The 17,576-nt window shown below is 44.5% G+C and overlaps 1 long non-coding RNA gene across 1 annotated transcript; it reads left to right on the top strand.

Annotated features, from left to right (window-relative positions):
• Window positions 1-11,844: 11,844 nt before the first annotated feature.
• On the top strand, window positions 11,845-17,576 carry LOC112655260 (uncharacterized). Its single transcript, XR_003133598.2, has 2 exons — window positions 11,845-11,998; window positions 17,211-17,576. It is a non-coding gene; the product is annotated as an uncharacterized LOC112655260 (long non-coding RNA).

Raw genomic sequence — 17,576 nt, forward strand, 5'->3', positions numbered from 1 at the left:
ACTGAGCCACCCAGATGCCCCATATAGAGGAGCTTTAATATGAGGAATTGGTTACACAGGAGTTAGAAGACTAAAAGCAAAAGGATAAAGAGAACACTAAGATTGTATGGAACTAGTAACTAAATGAAGCAGCAAGGGCTGTAGGAACAAAAGAGAAGAGATAAGATTACTACATCAAGGAGTTCAGGTAGAGCCCTACTGAGTTGGGGCTCAGATTCAGGCAGAGTCATCAGCAGGGTTGCTGCTCATTCCTGAGAGGAGTCATCTACAAAGCTCGTTCTTGGCACGCAGAAAGAAGCTGAAGGCTGAAGTCAACTTCCAACAATAGAGCAACTCTGAACAATACCAGAAAAATGGGGAGATAGTGTCTTCTCCCTTCTTCCTGCCTTCCATCCATCTCTAGTGTCTCCTATTAGCAGAACCTAACAGAAAGCTGGGTAGTAATGGAGTCTGGAAAACAAGTTTGCAGAGTCCTAGTCCCACCCAGCATCAGACAGCAGAGACACAAAGAATGGATTTGGAGCAGAAAGGCAAGAAATGAATAACTGCTGCCTGTCTACTTCTTTTCCTGTTCAACATTTACACACATCTTTCTATAGATATTTGAACAGTAACAAACTTCATGACTTTGCCTAGCAAGACACATTGTCCTTGGTACAAATGAAGATGCTCTGGTGCCCTCCCCCCAAAGTGGAACTTCAAAGTCTCTAAAGTAACACTATCCATTTCTGGGTGATGTTAATACCTCTCCTAGTTCAGCCACATTTCCTCTAGAGGATACTGTAACCTAAAGACTAAAGTATAAAGTTCGCTACCAACAACAACCCTTATATAAAATAACAAAGGAAAGAAAGGAGGGGAGAATCAATTAAAATAGGGAGAGGGTATATATAGTACAAAAGAAGCAAGAAAGAAAATTTCTAGGGGCACCTGGGTGGCTCAGCCAGTTAAGCTTCTGACTCTTGGTTTCAGGTCAGGTCATGATCTCAGGGTCCTAGGATCAAGCAGCGGGGAGTCTGCTTGTCTTCCTCTCCCTCTGCCCCTCCTCCTGCTCATTCTCTGTCTCTCTCTCTCTCTCTCTCTAATAAACAAATAAATCTTTTAAAAAAGAGAGAAAATACCAGTAGCTTCTAGAATCCTTATTTCTGTAACTTGTTAGAAGTTGATCATTAGGGGCACCTGGGTGGCTCAGCAGTTGAGTGTATGCCTTTGGCTCAGGTTGTGATCCGGGGGTTTGGGATCAAGTTCCACATCAGGCTCCTCACAGGGAGCCTTCTTCTCCCTCTGCCTATGTCTCTGCCTCTCTGTCTCTGTGCCTCTCATGAATAAATAAATACAATCTTTAAAAAATAGGGACTTCTGGATGGCTTAGGGGTTGAGCGTTTTTGCCTTTGACTCAGGGCGTGATCCCAGGGTCCTGGGATCAAGTCCCACATCGGGCTTCCTCCATGGAGCCTGCTTCTCCCTCTGCCTGTGTCTCTGCCTCTCTGTGTTTCTCTCATGAATAAATAAATAAAATATTTTAAAAAAATATTTAAAAATAATTTTAAAATAAAAATAGAATATTTTTAGAAAGAAGTTGATCTTTATAACTCTCCTCTTCCATTACTCATTTCATTTTCACTTTGCCCTTAGCCAAAACCTTGATTATTGTTTTTTAACCAAGTCAGGTGACCAAATTTTCATTCTTGATGAATCTAATCCTCAGAATTGAGTTCTTATGTTTTTTCTTTAACTGCTGCTACTGGACATGGAAGAAGAAAGAGCCATACCAGAGAATCCCGTGGGTTCTAAACATAGTCCTCTCTACGCTTCACTGTGTAGTTGTAACCCCGTATCCCTTGGTATTTGGGATAGTCACCCCAGAAAGTAACTTCCTTCTTTGCTCTGAGCCCAGGAAAGCCTTAATTGCCAGTTCAGTGGGACCACTGTTGCATCTAGTGAGAGGATTCTTCCCTTGGTTAGTCGATGTTGTCCGTGTTCCTTCCACGTTCCCCAAGCCCTTGGGTACACTAGAAGAACCTCTAACTGCCAGGAAGACTGCAACTCTTTCCCTGAGAGTTCCCTCTGGCCACTGGAGCCTGCTCTACCCAAATACTGAGCAGGCTGAAAGTTCTAGGGAATGATACTCCCATCCAGAGCAACCCTTCAGGGAATAATGGATGAGGATTGATGGTAAATACCTCAGCTCCCTCAGCCCTCATGTGGGATGGTCCTGAGGCTCAATTATTACTGGTTCCCTGAGTTTCTCAACAGAATTTTAAGCTGTCTTCGTTCACATTCTTAACTTGCTTGACAGCATATACACTTTTATTAGCCTCCTCTCCTTCCCCACGTTACTTTCCCAGTTGCTTCCTGGTGGTTCTTAGCATCATTTCTCAAATAAAGACTTGCTTTTGAATCCTTGACTTACGGTCTACTTCTAAGGCAACTCGCCAAAATATAACTGGTATCTGAAGTGGTCCTAGGAAGCAGATCCCCAGGATAGGATTCTGGAATTAGATCACTTTCCATTCAGATGGCAAGAAGGATTCCATTGTTGAGGTAAGCAGAGCCCTGATATCCATTAGAGTGCTGTACATTGTGATTAGTCTCACCATGGTGAATACAAGGATGTACTACATGTGCATATCTCTAATTTTTGAGATGTAAGAGGGAAATGGTAATTATAAGGACTGTGAAGTTGGCAAGTTGTTGTTAAATGCCATCAAAGTACTAAAAGACAAAACTGAGACTCACATCAGCCAACTATCAACTCAGGGTACAGTGTAAGAGCCAGAAGGCCTCTATGGCAGCATTTAAGAAAACTCTCATCTGCAGCTTGTGCAGAGCAGACTGTGCTGAAAATCAATCCCATGATCTTATTGTGAGAACAGCAGAATTATGTGCTTAAAGACACAGCAAGTCATGACTTGGTAGAGAAGGAGTAGGACCCTCAGACCTGGTATGGGATCATCTGTCCTGGAACCCCCCGATTCTCCTGAATGCTTTGGACCAAAGTGGTCCAAAAAGTGGTCTCTTCCCTTTGGTGGAGAGAGCAGCCTCTCCTTGCTTGGATACCATGCAAAGTCCTCACCTGAGGCAGGTGCCTCACAAGATGGTACCTGCCTTCTTCAAGATCTGACCCTGCCCCCTCCGTGATTCTAGACCAATAGCTATGGTCAAATGTCACCATAAACCAAGAAGGGAGTACTGTCCCAGCTATGGGAAGAAAGGGATTAGTCATCAAAAGACTGCAGGATCTGGCTAACCTGTAGCAGCAGAAATTGGGAGAACATGCTTGAGAATGGATCTTGAGAGTGCTGGACTGGGGCCAGGAGGTGGAATATAAATAAGTCTGGATAATGGAGAGTTTATTGATCTGGGATACTCTACCATGACTGAGAATTTAACATTTTAAAGGCTTGGCAATGACATCTGAAGCCAGTTGCAATATGCTACTGGCATAGATCTTCAAAGTTTAGGAAAATCTATGCATTACAGCAAATGAGGTAGAGATGCTGTAACTTCCTTGGCAGAGTACTGGGGAAGGGGTTCAAAGGGCACAGAGAGGTGGGCACACCAGAACGAAATTATTATTGTATGTGACCAGAGAACCCTTTAGCCTTCTGTGTACCTCATGAACTTCCAGAGATACTTCCTTCATTAAAGTGATAAGAAATGTGCACTGGCACCATTTGCCAGCTCAGTAGCAGCTCTGTTCAGCAGGCAAAAGTTGATGGTAGTGGAAACTGCTTATAGAAGTGGGCTTCCTAGAGTCAACAGGTTTGACAGGAGCCCAGAACAGAGGCCAGGTGATGGCACTTAATCATCAAGAGTCAAGATGGGCATAATTACTGTAATGGGCAGAAAGACCAAAATGGCCATCTGGGATCTGTTGTGAGTGCCTATTTTCAATTCTTTTGAATTGCTGTGTCATATGGTTATTCTATGTTTAACTTTGTGAGGAACAGCCAGACTGTTTCCACAGGGGTTGAACCATTTTGCATTCCCACAAGTCATATAAGGGTTTCAATTTCTCCACTGACACTTGCCATTTTCCATTTTTTAAAATAATAGTCATCCTAAAATAATGGTATCTCATTGTGGTTCTGGTTTGCATTTCCCTAATGGCTAATGATGTTGAATATTTTTCCTTGCGTTTATTGGCCATTTGTAGATCTTGACTATTCAAGTTCTTTGACAATTTTTTAATTGAGTTGTCTTTGTGTAATTGATTTTTAAGCTGATGCTGCTAGTTTACTAAAAATTTCTATAAGCTTATTTTAAAAAAGGGTGGGGGGATGCCTGCGTGGCTCAGCGGTTTAACGTCTGCCTTCAGCCCAGGGTGTGATCTTGGAGTCCCAGGATCAAGTCCCAAATCAGGCTCCCTGCATGGGGCCTGCTTCTCCCTCTGCCTGTGTCTCTGTCTCTCTCTCTGTGTGCGTCTCTCATGAATAAATAAATAAAATATTTAAAAATAAAGTAAAATAAAAATTTCTATAAGCTGAAATAATTGACCTGTAGCTTCTTTTGGATTGTCTTGACACACAATTAGGTCATTTGCAAAAACAGGTTTGCTTTTCCGCACCAAATAACAAGCATCCTCGTCCTATTTCTGACCTCAGAAGGAAAGATTTAGTTATTAAATGTGATGTTTGCTATAGGTTTTTTAAAATAGATCTCCCTTATCAGGTTACAGAAGTTTCCTTCTATTCTTAGTTTGCTCAGAGTATTTATTAATCATTAATGGATGGCAAATTTTATCAAATGCTTTTTCTGTTTCTGAGATGATATATGGTTTTTACTCTTTCCATTTCTAGGATGAGCCAATGTGGTCATGGTGTATTGTCTCTTTTTTAATATATTACTGGTTTTAGTTTGCTAGATGTTTTATTCATTTAGGATTTAAACATTTATGTTCGTGTGTGAGATTGACCTGTTATTTTCCTTCCTTGTACTATCCATGCCAGGTTTGGGTATTAAGATTATGCTGTTAAATGAGTTGAGACATGCCACATCATTTTTTATGCTTCATGGAATAATTGTGTTCTTTGGAAATGTTCACTTCTTTAATATGTGACTGAATTTAGTGATGAAGCTATCTGGACATGGAACTGTCCTTTACTGCTGATTCAATTTCCTTAATACTTGTGGATTATTTGGGCATTCTGTTTATTCTTTTTTTATTCTTAGTTTTTTATTTTGACTTTGTCAATTGGTTTCTCCCTTTTTAAAGATCAACAGCACGGAAGAATAATTTACACACAACAAATGCACCCATGTTAATTTCACAAATCAGTGAGTTTTGACAATCAAGATATGGAGTATTTCTATCACCAAAAAGATTCGTTTGTGCCTCTTCCTTGCCAATCCTCTGTATCACCCCGACCTCAGGCAACCATTTATCTACTTTCTGTAGTTATAGACTAGTTTTGTGTGTGTGCATGTGTGTGTGTGTGTGTGTGTTTAGGATTTCATTTAAATGGAATCATATAGGAGGTAAAATTTTGTGTCTAGCTTCTTTTACTTAGCATAACATTTTGGAAATTCATTCATGTCATGCAAGCATCATTGATTCATCCCTTATTATTGCTAATGGGGATTGGTGGATAAATATAGTAGATAAAGTGTAGTATTCCATTGTATGGATGTAGCACAATTTGTCCATTCACTTGTTGATGAACATTGGGATTGTTTTGATCCTTTCTTTTTTTTCCCCACTATTTTGGTTTTAAAGCTACTACAAATGGGGACGCCTGGGTGGCTCAGCAGTTGAGCGTCTGTCTGCCTTTGGCTCACGGCGTGATCCTGGAGTTCCAGGATTGAGTCCCAAATCGGGCTCCCTGAATGGAGCCTACTTCTCCCTCTGCCTGTGTCTCTGCCTCTCTCTCTCTGTGTCTCTCATGAATTAAAAAAAAAAAAGAAAAGAAAAAAGCTATTACAAATTTTCAATACTTGTAATTAAATATTTTCATTTCTCTTGGATTTATACCTAAGTGAAATTGCTAGGTTATATGGTTAAGTATGTGTTTAACTTTATAAGAAATCTCCCAAGTGGTTGTACCATTTTACATTCCCATCATCAATTCATGAGAGGTCCACTTGCTTCATATAGTTGCCAACATTCAATATTTTATTCTTTTTAATTTTAACAATTCCAGTGGGTGTGTGGCATACCCTATTCTTCTTTATTGAGGTGTAATTTACATATAACAAAGTGTTTAGATTTTTGAGCATGCCATTCATAAACTTAATGGATAGATGCACTCATGTATCCCACATATCAGTTAGGGCACAGAACATTTCCATAACCCTGAGGACATTCTCTGTGCTTTGTCCTAGTCAATCCCTACTACCACAGAAGCAACCACTGATTTCTAGAACCATAGTTTGAATCTGCCTATTCTAGAACTTTATGTAATGAAATCATACAATAACTACTCTTTGTCACTGGCTGTTTAATTCAGTATGATGCTTTTGAGATTCCTTGATGTTGAAGCATGGGTAAGTAATTGTTTATTTTTATTGATGAGAAGTATACCACAGTTTGTCTATTCATTATCCTGTTGATAGATGTTTGAACTGTTTCTAGTTTTTTGGTTATTAGAAGAAAAGTTGGGATCCCTGGGTGGCGCAGCGGTTTGGCGCCTGCCTTTGGCCCAGGGCGCGATCCTGGAGACCCGGGATCGAATCCCACATCAGGCTCCTGGTGCATGGAGCCTGCTTCTCCCTCTGCCTGTGTCTCTGCCTCTCTCTCTCTCTCTGTGACTATCATAAATAAATTTAAAAAAATTAAAAAAAAAAAAAGAAGAAAAGTTCCATGAACATTCTCAATCAAGATTTTTGTGGAAAAAAAAGGTAGTTCCTATTTTCTTGGATAAATATCTAGGAGTGAATAAATGAATCATAAGATAACTATATGATTATATAGTTAATATATAATATACATATTATATATTATATATATATATATTATATGAAGGGCGCTAAACCTCTGAGCCACCCAGGGATCCCCCTTATAAATCTTTTAAAAGAACGAATTTGTTGTTACTGATTCTATTATATTTTATTTTGTGTTTTATGTATTTTTTCTCTTCATTTTTTCTACTCTTAAGGAACTCATCTTGTTCTCCTGATAAATTATAGAAATAGTATTTAAATTGTTTATTATAAGCTTATTTTCCAATATATACATTTAAGGCCATATATTTTTTTTCTCTATGTATTGCTTTAGCCATACCCTACAAATATTTTTTCATTCAGTTCAAAAAATTTTACAATTTGCATTTTGGTTTCTTCTTTAATCCATGAGAACCAACAGGACAGATAGAGACCTATAGATAGAGATATATAAGCATGTCTTTCTGTCTGTATACATGTATACATATATATGTTTATATATTTATTACTATATTTTAGATATTTATAGATAAATGTTTATATACTAATATACACATAGAGATATTTAACTATAAATATTTGGTATATTTTATTTACTGCTTTATTGCCAAGAAATTGGCTTACTCAATTGAGGGGGCTGGTTAGGCAAGTTCAAAGTCTGTAGGGCAGGTGCTGACACTGCAGTCCACAGGTAGAAGTTCTCCATCAGGGAGCCCTTACTTTTGTTCTTAAGGTCTTTCAACTGATTGGAGAGGACCATCCATATTGTTCTTTACTTAAAGTCAACAGATTGCAGATGTTAATCATATATACAAATACCTTCACAGAAACACCTAGATTGGTGTTTGATTGAATGATGGAGCACTATAGACTAGTAAAGTTGACACATAGACCTAACTATCACACTGCTGTATGGGAATCTGTCTGATGCTTCTCTCATTTAAAAAAACAGATTGTATTTATTTGAGAGAGAGAGCACAAGAAGGGGAAGCAAGGGAGTGGCAGAGGGAGAGAAAGAAGAAGACTCCCCACTCAGCAGGGAGCCCGACCTAGGACCCTGGGATCATGACCTGAGCTGAAGGCAGATGGTTAACTCACTGAGCCACCCAGGCACCCCTGATTCTTCTCTCATGATTAGATTGAGGTCATGAGTTTTAGGAAGGAAGATCATAGAGTCCCATATTCATCCCATCATATCAAGTATACATACTATCAACATAATTAATGACTAATGATGTGGACCTTGCTCACTGGCTGAGGTAGCATTTGCCCAGTTACCCATTATAAAGTTATGTGCTTCCCCCTGACACACTTCCCAAACTGTAGTCTTTTTGAAGAGAATCACTATGCACTTCCTACACTTGAAGAGTGGGGAGTTATACTCCCCCCACTTGAGGGCGGAATATCAATGTATATTATTTAGAATTCTTCTGCTTAGATTTATCTCTTCCCCTCCATTTATTAATTTAGTCAATCATTTAAATATATATTAAATATATCAATATAGACTCATGGATATTTATTTTATACCTTGGGTTATAATCCAATACTACTTTATTTTTTGCTCAGATTGTTATAAGTTTGACCATTGAGAACTGCATGGTATTTCTTTTTCCCATCTTCTTACCTATACCTTTCAGCGTGTACATTCATTCAACAAACATTTATTGAGCATCTAATGTGTGCCATGCCCTGTGATAATCATCCACAGTCTACATGTAGTCTACTGCATCACTGGAGGGAATGAAGAGGAAGAAAGAACCTGGAAATTAGAGCTATGAGATTTGAACATTAGCAAGGAGTGATAGGCTCCGATTTGGGCTGTAGAAAGATCATCAGCTATATGGAAGCCAATGGATAGCTCCTTGATGGTTGGCCAGATAAGGTGGAAGTTTTGCAATTACTCTGGGTTTCTGGCTTGAGCAATGGGTGGATAGGGATGTGATTGACTAAGATAGGGCAACTTGGCAGAGGACCAAATTACAAAAGTGTGCAGAGTGTAAGGAGAAGATAGCTCAGGAAACACCAACTTTGGGGAGCACTGACATGGGGGGAGGTGATAGGAGGAAGAAGAGCCATCCTAGAAGATAGGGAAGAAACCATCAAAGAGGTAGGAAGGGGACTGAAAGCAGACATTTCCAAGAAGGGAGAGGCTGCACATGTCAAATGCTACAGAGAAATCCAGCTGGGGAGCTGGAGTGTCCATTAGATTTAGCAACTAATTGGTTATTAGTGGAAAGGGGAGATGGAGAGATGCTGGACAGTCTGGCAGGGGAGGGAATGAGAGGTGAGGAAGAGGAGTTAAGCTGTGAGGAGTGCATGGGGTCAAGACAAGACTGGTTATTTTAATGGAGTAGGTTTGAGCTCATTTAGGCCTTAGAGAAGGTGCCAGCGAGGGTGCAGGGGAAGACATTGAAGGGGGAAGACAGGAAGTGGTGAAGTGGTGGGAGCAGTGAGGGAAGAAGTCACAAGGAACAGCCTGAGCCCCCTAGAGGGCGGCAGTGTCACTACAGACAAGCTTATGGAAGTAGGGGTAGGAGAGGTTATTTATTAAATTCTTGAAAGTACAAGGGCCTTCACTGGTAGAAAGAAATCCTCACTAGTATGTGAACTTGGTTTCATGTCCCATTCATTAACCTTCTAAATCTATTGAGTAATTGATATTGCTTTAAGCAATTAATATCTCTCTAATATTTACCCAACAAATTCACCCAAATTGGGAATTTGACAAGTTAAATTTCTCTAAGCAAATTTTCTTCTCTAAACATTTTTTAAAGATTTTATTTATTTACTCATGAGAGACACAGAGAGAGAGAGGCAGAGACATAGGCAGAGAGAGAAGCAGGCTCCCTATGGGGAACCCAATTCAGAACTCGATCCCAGGACCCCAGGATCACTCCCTGAGCCAAAGGCAGACGCTCAACAACTGAGCCACCCAGGTGCCCCTAAACTTTGTCTTTAAAGTACAAAACGAGGAGAGGGAACCTACAGCCACCCTGGAGAGGCATCTCTCATGTCGTTGCTCATTTTTTGCTTTCATTTTCTGCCCTTTTGGTCACAAAGGTGCCCACTTCTGTAGAGGCTTATCCATGGTCAGAAGCAGATTTTGACTTTCTGGACATTCTGTTTGTGTTGTCCTGCTTCTTTGCACACCTGACTTATTTCAGGTTAGCCTACTTATCCTTATCTTTCTGCTGCTCACACTGTGCCTGCCCAGCAGGACTTCTCAGCACTGCACCCCCCCACCCCCCGCGCATCCTTAACCATATTCTTGCTTCTCTAGGATGGGAAAGCACAATCATCCTGGGAATCTTATTCTCTTTGAGTGGAGAACTTATTAGAGAGAACAGCTGGGGTATTGGGCCACATATGGTCTGAGCGATGGCCTCCAGCAGCTGAGTTCTGGATGTGAGAAGACACGCCTATGGTTGGATCATGCAAGGATTGGGGGCTGCTGGGCCAATAAGGCAGATGGAGGAGGGTGTCTACAGTCACCTGGCAGCTGCCCTTCGGGTCTTCCCATTTGAGATGGAGAAAGGATGGCAGCACCCACCAAGCCGCAGATCCGCTGTGTCACGGACACACCACCTACGGTGGTTTGAGCACATCTGTTTTACTTCTCTGCTACATCCCGGGAGGGAATCCCTGCTCTTCCTGAGGTTTACAGGCCAAAAGGATGTGTGATTTGGTGCGTGGGAGGCTCCCACAGGTTCTGGGCTGCTGCCTTTCTCTGCACAGTCCGGGGACTGTGGGGTTTACTTTCTCCCAGACTTGAGGCCCTGGGCCCCTCAGTGTGGGTTTCAAGCTTTTGTATCTCCAAGTACCTAGTCTGGTACCCGACGCATTATAGGACAAAATAAATGTTACAGACCTGCCTCTTGGATGAATAAATGAACTCACTCTCCATCTTTTCAGAGTTGAGGCTTAAGAAACCCCATGTCTTGCAGCTATCCAAAAGATAAACTGAGGCATAGACTAGAAACCCTTCCTTCATCCTCCGCTTCCCGCCCATATCAGACCTGGTATTTTTTTCTCCAAGGCAAGATGAGTTGATGTCCCCTCCCAAGGCTCCCAGCTGACAGCACTGGATTCTGAGATAGGGGCCTGAGCCCTGCAGACACTGCTCTCTACTCCCCACCCCACCCTACCCCATGGAGGGCCCCTTCTGCACCACTGGCCAGGCCCAAGTTGAAATTAACCAGTGTGGGGGCAGGCCTGAAGTTCTGGGTCCTGATTGGCTGCTCCAAGGTTAATTCAAAAAGAAACAAGGAGCAGTCAGCCCAGTGAGTTTGGACTTGGGGGCCACCTCCCCTCCTCCAGGCTCTGGGTGGTCCAGCTATGTTACTGAGCTGAGTCTGCTGGAGCCTGTTGGCCTCCCCACCCAGGGACACAGGGGTACAGGAGGAATAGAGGTTTCTGAAGGTCCCCCCACAAAGTCTCCCCAGAGCTCAGCCTTCCTGTTGGGATGGGGGTGGGCAGTTCAAGGTGCCCTGATTGGGACAGTCTGCAGAGGAAGAGAAGCTAAGGTCTGGGGTTTTGAAACCTCTTGTGCCTCTTGTTCCCCACCAGCCAGGCCTTTGGGCATCCACCCCCACCTGCTGGGAGCATCACACTTCAGGGTCCCCCAGGAGATCCCTGTGCTGACTTGAGTTTACTCCTAACTGTGGCAACAGCTACTAATTATCAAACATGACTACGTGCCTAGAGCTATGGACAGGACTTCCTGTACAAAATCTCATCTTACCTCATAACCTCTCGGAGGCTGGATGTTATGGGTGAAGGATCTGAGACTTTAATGGTATCTGGGGACTTAGTCAAGGTCACACAGCTAGCAAGAGGCCAGATGCAGCTGGTTTGTCTCCAAAGCCATTGGCTTAACCACAACTCTCCTGCAACACACACACACACACACACACACACACACAGAGTGGGGACACACCCATAGGCCCAGGCTCTGAGACAGACCCTGCAGTCAGCTGTCGGGCAGAGGCGCCAAACATCTGGTTCAGCAGATAGGAGTCAGCCTGAGAAGGGATGGAGCTGTTGGTGGAGGGAGGAGCTGTCCCTCAAGTCCCTTTTCTGGAGGAACCATCTGTCCCCTCCTCCAAGAGGGATGGTGAGAGAAGGGGCCCTCATGGGCTGGGAGGGGAGGCCCAGACTGACAGGGAGGCCCACCTGCGCTGAGGAGGGGCAGCCCCAGAGAGAGACCCCAGGGGAGGCATGTAAGAGACAAGCCAGGAGCAAGAAGGAATGTCAGAGGGAAGAAGGAAGAGGACCTCCCCCACTCCTTCTCCTGCTCAGGTGCAGCAAACAGGAGAAAATTCCTGCACCTCATCCTGCTACCCCCACCTCCTCCCCCCTCCCTCCTTCCTCTCCCAACCCAGGCCCAGCAAGTGTGGAGCTCCAGGCAATGCTTACTTACTGTGAAGGTTACATGTGGAATTGCCACTGCAATGATACACATTTTATCAGCCCTTTACTTCAAAATAAAGAGCACAAAAAGGGTGACTGGGGGAGACTCTTCCTTAATGCTGGGGTCCCACTCACACAGCAAAAGTTGCCCTGGGGACCACAGGTGCAGCCTTCTAGACAAGGCACCATGCTACCTTGGCTCCTGGCATCAGGGACGTCCTGAGGCCAGAGGGACACTGCCTGGGGCTGACCCCCCACTCCCACCCCCCAGCAAAAGAGGCTCCTCCATACTTCTGAGTATTTCAAAGGGAGGAAAAGAGGGAGGAGGGCCGGGCAGCTTCCCAGCCATGACTGATAGCCTAGATAAGCTTGCTCAGCCCCCACCCCACCTAGTTCTGAGGTCCTACTGGGTGCAGGCCTGCCTTGAAAGCAGAGGGACACGGAGTCACAAGGGTGCCCTCTGGAAGGTGAGGAATGGCATGGAGGTCCCTGCAGGAAGACCTGAGAGGAGCAGCCACAGTGGGGAACAGGTGGCAAGTCCACCAAGGGGAGGTGGCTGGCCCGGAGAGGGACCAAGCTCAATTTAAACATTTGACCAGGGGAGGGACAAAGCAGAGAGCAAGACTAGGAGGGCAGGCCATGGGATCAAGAGCAAGTTCACAGCCAGGAGGCCGGGCCAGGAGGTCAACAGAAACTGGGTCAGAAGGAAGAATTTGGACTTTATCCTGAGGTTGTCCGGAGCCGCTGGGAGTGGGGTAGAGAGGGCAGGGTCAGCAGGCTCTGTGTGTGGCTGGGGCCTGTGTGTGGCTTCCTGTGTGCCCTCGGCCCCTAGCCCTGCGGGAAGGAAGAGGGGGCTGCTCTCCACACTCCCTCCACCCATGCACGGCACCCAAGCAGGGGCTGTCCAGGCACGGGGGCCTCTCTCCAGCCCACATACCGTGGGTTCTCTGCCCCTCCCCAAAGGTCCCCACAGACAGGCCCGCATCCTAGGCAGCTGCTTGGCCTCTGGGTAGGCAGAGCAGGGGGTGAGTGATCTTCACATGGGGCTTCGGGCCAGGACAAAGGGGCCAGCCAACCCGTCCAGTCTGCCCTTCCAGGCCTCAGTAAGCTTGTTGTTAGGCTGCAGCCCTGCCTGAGCCTGAGGGTCCCCAAGAGTCTGGCTCCCTGGGGCAGCTTGACCCGGGACTCTTCCCTGGCCAAGAAGAGGCATTTCTTTCTTTCTTTCTTTCTTTCTTTCTTTCTTTCTTTCTTTCTTTCTTTCTTTCTTTCTTTCTTTCTTTCTTTCTTTCTTTCTTTTTCTCTTTCTTTCTTTCTTTCTCTTTCTTTTCTAAAGATCTTATTTATTTATTCACGAAAGACACAGAGAGAGGCAGAGACACAGACAGAGGAAGAAGCAGGCTCCCTGCAGGGAGCCTGAGGTGGGAATCAATCCCCAAACCTGGGATCATGCCCTGGGCCGAAGGCAGACATTCAACCACTGAGCCACTCAGGTGTCCCTAAGAAGAGCCATTTCTTTGAGGGGTTTCCCTCCTGGTCCCCAGCCCAAGCTTTGTACCATGGCTGTCTGAGTGGGAATCCTGTTCCAGGTCCAAGCTTATGAGCTGTGTGTGACCTCTGGGAAGTTAACTTGAACTCTGTGCCTCCACTTTATTCAAATATTGAGAATTAACAAAGAACAGCCCATGAGACAGCTCACCTTATTGGGGTTGGTTCTGGTGCTCTATGATCAAGTCTCTTTGTAGGGCTGAGAAAGCAAAGGGTCAGAGGTTGCTGGTTAATGGGAAAGAGATGAGGTGGGAAGGGCCTAGATTTTAGCCTCCCTCCCCAGGCTGCGGTTTGTCCTAAGACTAAACTCTTCCTCATTCGAAAGCCCTTCAGTCTCTGGCAGAGACTTATGCATCTTCCTATAGCTTCTCTCTACCCCCGTGGGCTGTGCTTTACCCCTGGGGACAGAGGCTAAGCCATGAGGTTAGGGTAGCATGAGAAAGTACCAAAAAGGATGATCTGGGCCAGGGCCCACTGGGTTGGGAAAAGGAAGGGGACAGCACTCCAGGGGACAGGGACAATGCTGCCAGTATCCTGAACCAGAGGGTCTCACTTGTCTTGCCTCCTGGAGGCCCCCCCTGACTACTCTGCAATCTCATCAGAGAATTCCTGGGGCTTGGGAAGCTGCAGCTCAGCCTTGGCAAGCAGGGTGCCCATTACTGCATACGGTTAAGGCCCAACCATCTATGCATCATTGAGGCATTTCTTCTAGAGAGTCTTCCCGTGTATTGGCTCATTTAATCCTCCTAAGGGCCTTGGGAGGGAAGGATGATATGTTTACAACCACTGGCCTAAGGTTCAGGGAAGTTGGAATGTCTTGCTCACGGAGCATTGGCTGAAACACAAGTCCTGGCGCCCTGGATCCAAGTCACACTCACACACCATCTGTCCACTCCAGCACTTCTCCTGAGGGTGGGGCTGCCTCTGGGCATGTCATTTAAACTCCAAATTTCCTAGCAGCCACCGGGGTGAGGTGAGGGGAAGATCTGATAAGATAGATAGGTAGAGGGATGCCTGGTGGGCTCACCGATGGAGCACCTGCCTTTGGCCCAGGGCGTGATCCCACGGTCCCTGACCGAGTCCCACGTCAGGCTCCCTGCAGGGGCCTGCTTCTCCCTCTGCCTGCATCTCTGCCTCTCTCTGTTGTCTCTCATGAATAAATAAATAAAATCTTAGGGGCAGCCCCAGTGGCCCAGCAGTTTAGCGCCGCCTTCAGCCCAGGGTGTGATCCTGGAGACCTGGAATCGAGTCCCACGTTGGGTTTCCTACACAGAGCCTGCTTCTCCCTCTGCCTGTGTCTCTGCCTCTCTCTCTCATGAATAAATAAATAAAAATCTTTAAAAAAAATAAGTAAAATCTAAATGTGAGACAAGATTCCATCAAAATCCTAGAGAAGAACACAGGCAACACCCTTTTTGAACTCGGCCATAGTAACTTCTTGCAAGATACATCCACGAAGGCAAAAGAAACAAAAGCAAAAATGAACTATTGGGACTTCATCAAGATAAGAAGCTTTTGCACAGCAAAGGATACAGTCAACAAAACTCAAAGACAACCTACAGAATGGGAGAAGATATTTGCAAATGACGTATCAGATAAAGGGCTAGTTTCCAAGATCTATAAAGAACTTATTAAACTCAACAGCAAAGAAACAAACAATCCAATCATGAAATGGGCAAAAGACATGAACAGAAATCTCACAGAGGAAGACATAGACATGGCCAACATGCACATGAGAAAATGCTCTGCATCACTTGCCATCAGGGAAATACAAATCAAAACCACAATGAGATACCACCTCACACCAGCGAGAATGGGGCAAATTAACAAGGCAGGAAACAACAAATGTTGGAGAGGATGCGGAGAAAAGGGAACCCTCTTACACTGTTGGTGGGAATGTGAACTGGTGCAGCCCCTCTGGAAAACTGTGTGGAGGTTCCTCAAACAGTTAAAAATAGACCTGCCCTACGACCCAGCAATTGCACTGTTGGGGATTTACCCCAAAGATACAAATGCAATGAAACGCCGGGACACCTGCACCCCGATGTTTATAGCAGCAATGGCCATGATAGCCAAACTGTGGAAGGAGCCTCGGTGTCCAACGAAAGATGAATGGACAAAGAAGATGTGGTTTATGTATACAATGGAATATTCCTCAGCTATTAGAAATGACAAATACCCACCATTTGCTTCAACGTGGATGGAACTGGAGGGTATTGTGCTGAGTGAAGTAAGTCAGTCGGAGAAGGACAAACATTATATGTTCTCATTCATTTGGGGAATATAAATAATAGTGAAAGGGAATATGAGGGAAGGGAGAAGAAATGTGTGGGAAATATCAGAAAGGGAGACAGAACGTAAAGACTGCTAACTCTGGGAAACGAACTAGGGGTGGTAGAAGGGGAGGAGGGCAGGGGGTGGGAGTGAATGGGTGACGGGCACTGGGGGTTATTCTGTATGTTAGTAAATTGAACACCAATAAAAAATAAATTAAAAAAAATAAGTAAAATCTTAAAAAAAAAAGATAGGTAGGTAACTTAACTCCTTTTGGACTGAAACAAAGAAACTTAGCGTTCATCTGCAGCTCCAGACCTCTTCCTAGCATCCATTCCAGGAGGAACTAATTCATGGCTTCGATGTAACATCCTCACCCAGTGATCTGCAGAAGAGTTACAGAAACTCATCCAAAACTACCGGTTCTAAAAACAACAAAAAACCAAAACAAAACAAACAAACAAACAAACAAAAAACCTACGAGTTCTTGTGTTGATCCCATTAGAAGCTAAAGGCCTGCCAAGGTGAGAACCTGTGGTGGAATTTCCCAGGGAAACCGCACTACCAGACTGCAGGTGATTGTTTCCTGGCTTCTAACTCATCCAGGGTGGAGCTAAGTGATCAGAGGAGCCAGCACGATAGGTAGAAGGAGTTGAAACAACACTGCCACAGGAAGCAAGGTTCACATCTCGGCTCTATTACCTGCAACGTCACCTTAGGCCAGTTACTTAATCTCTCTGAGCCTCATTTTCCCCATCTGTAAGATGGGAATGAGAATGTCTCATTCTCATAATGAGAATGTCTTCAAATAGCTATTGTGGGGAGTCATTCATTCATTCAATAAAAATTCTGAACCTACCTGTGCCAGGCACTGTTCTAGGCTCGGGAGATACAGTGATAGACCAACTTGGCAAAAAACTTGCCCTTACAGAACTTGTGTTCTAGTGGAGAGAGATAATAATAAACAACTAAGCAGAGTACTATCAGATGGTATCAGGGAAAAGAAGAGGGTTTTAGCAGGTGATGGATGATGTGATTCTGGCAGAGATTATGAGGTGTCCTCTAATTTTCATTCTCTTTTTCTTCCCATGTCCTAGAACCCTGGACATAAGACTTCACAAAATAAAGACTACATTTCCCAGGCTCCCTTGAAACGGAGTAGAGCCATGTGACTAAATCCTGCCTAATAGGGTATAAGCAGAAACAGCCCCGAGGAAATGTCCTTCAAGAAAAGGGACACATCTTCCTTTACCCTCTCCTACTTCCTGCTGGCTGGAATGCAGAAGTGATGTCTGATGCTTAAGCAGCCATGATGAACCACGAAGAGAAAGCCACTTGCCAAAGATGCTACAAAATAGAAGGTACCTGGGTGGAGCCCCTGCCACTGTGGAGCACCATGCCGGCCTGGGACCTCCTACCTCCAGATTTTACATCAAGGAGAATAAACTCCTGTTTTGCTTAAA

This window comes from Canis lupus, chromosome 9 (genome assembly GCF_003254725.2).
Source record: "Canis lupus dingo isolate Sandy chromosome 9, ASM325472v2, whole genome shotgun sequence".
In the NCBI taxonomy this organism is placed as follows: Eukaryota; Metazoa; Chordata; class Mammalia; order Carnivora; family Canidae; genus Canis; species Canis lupus.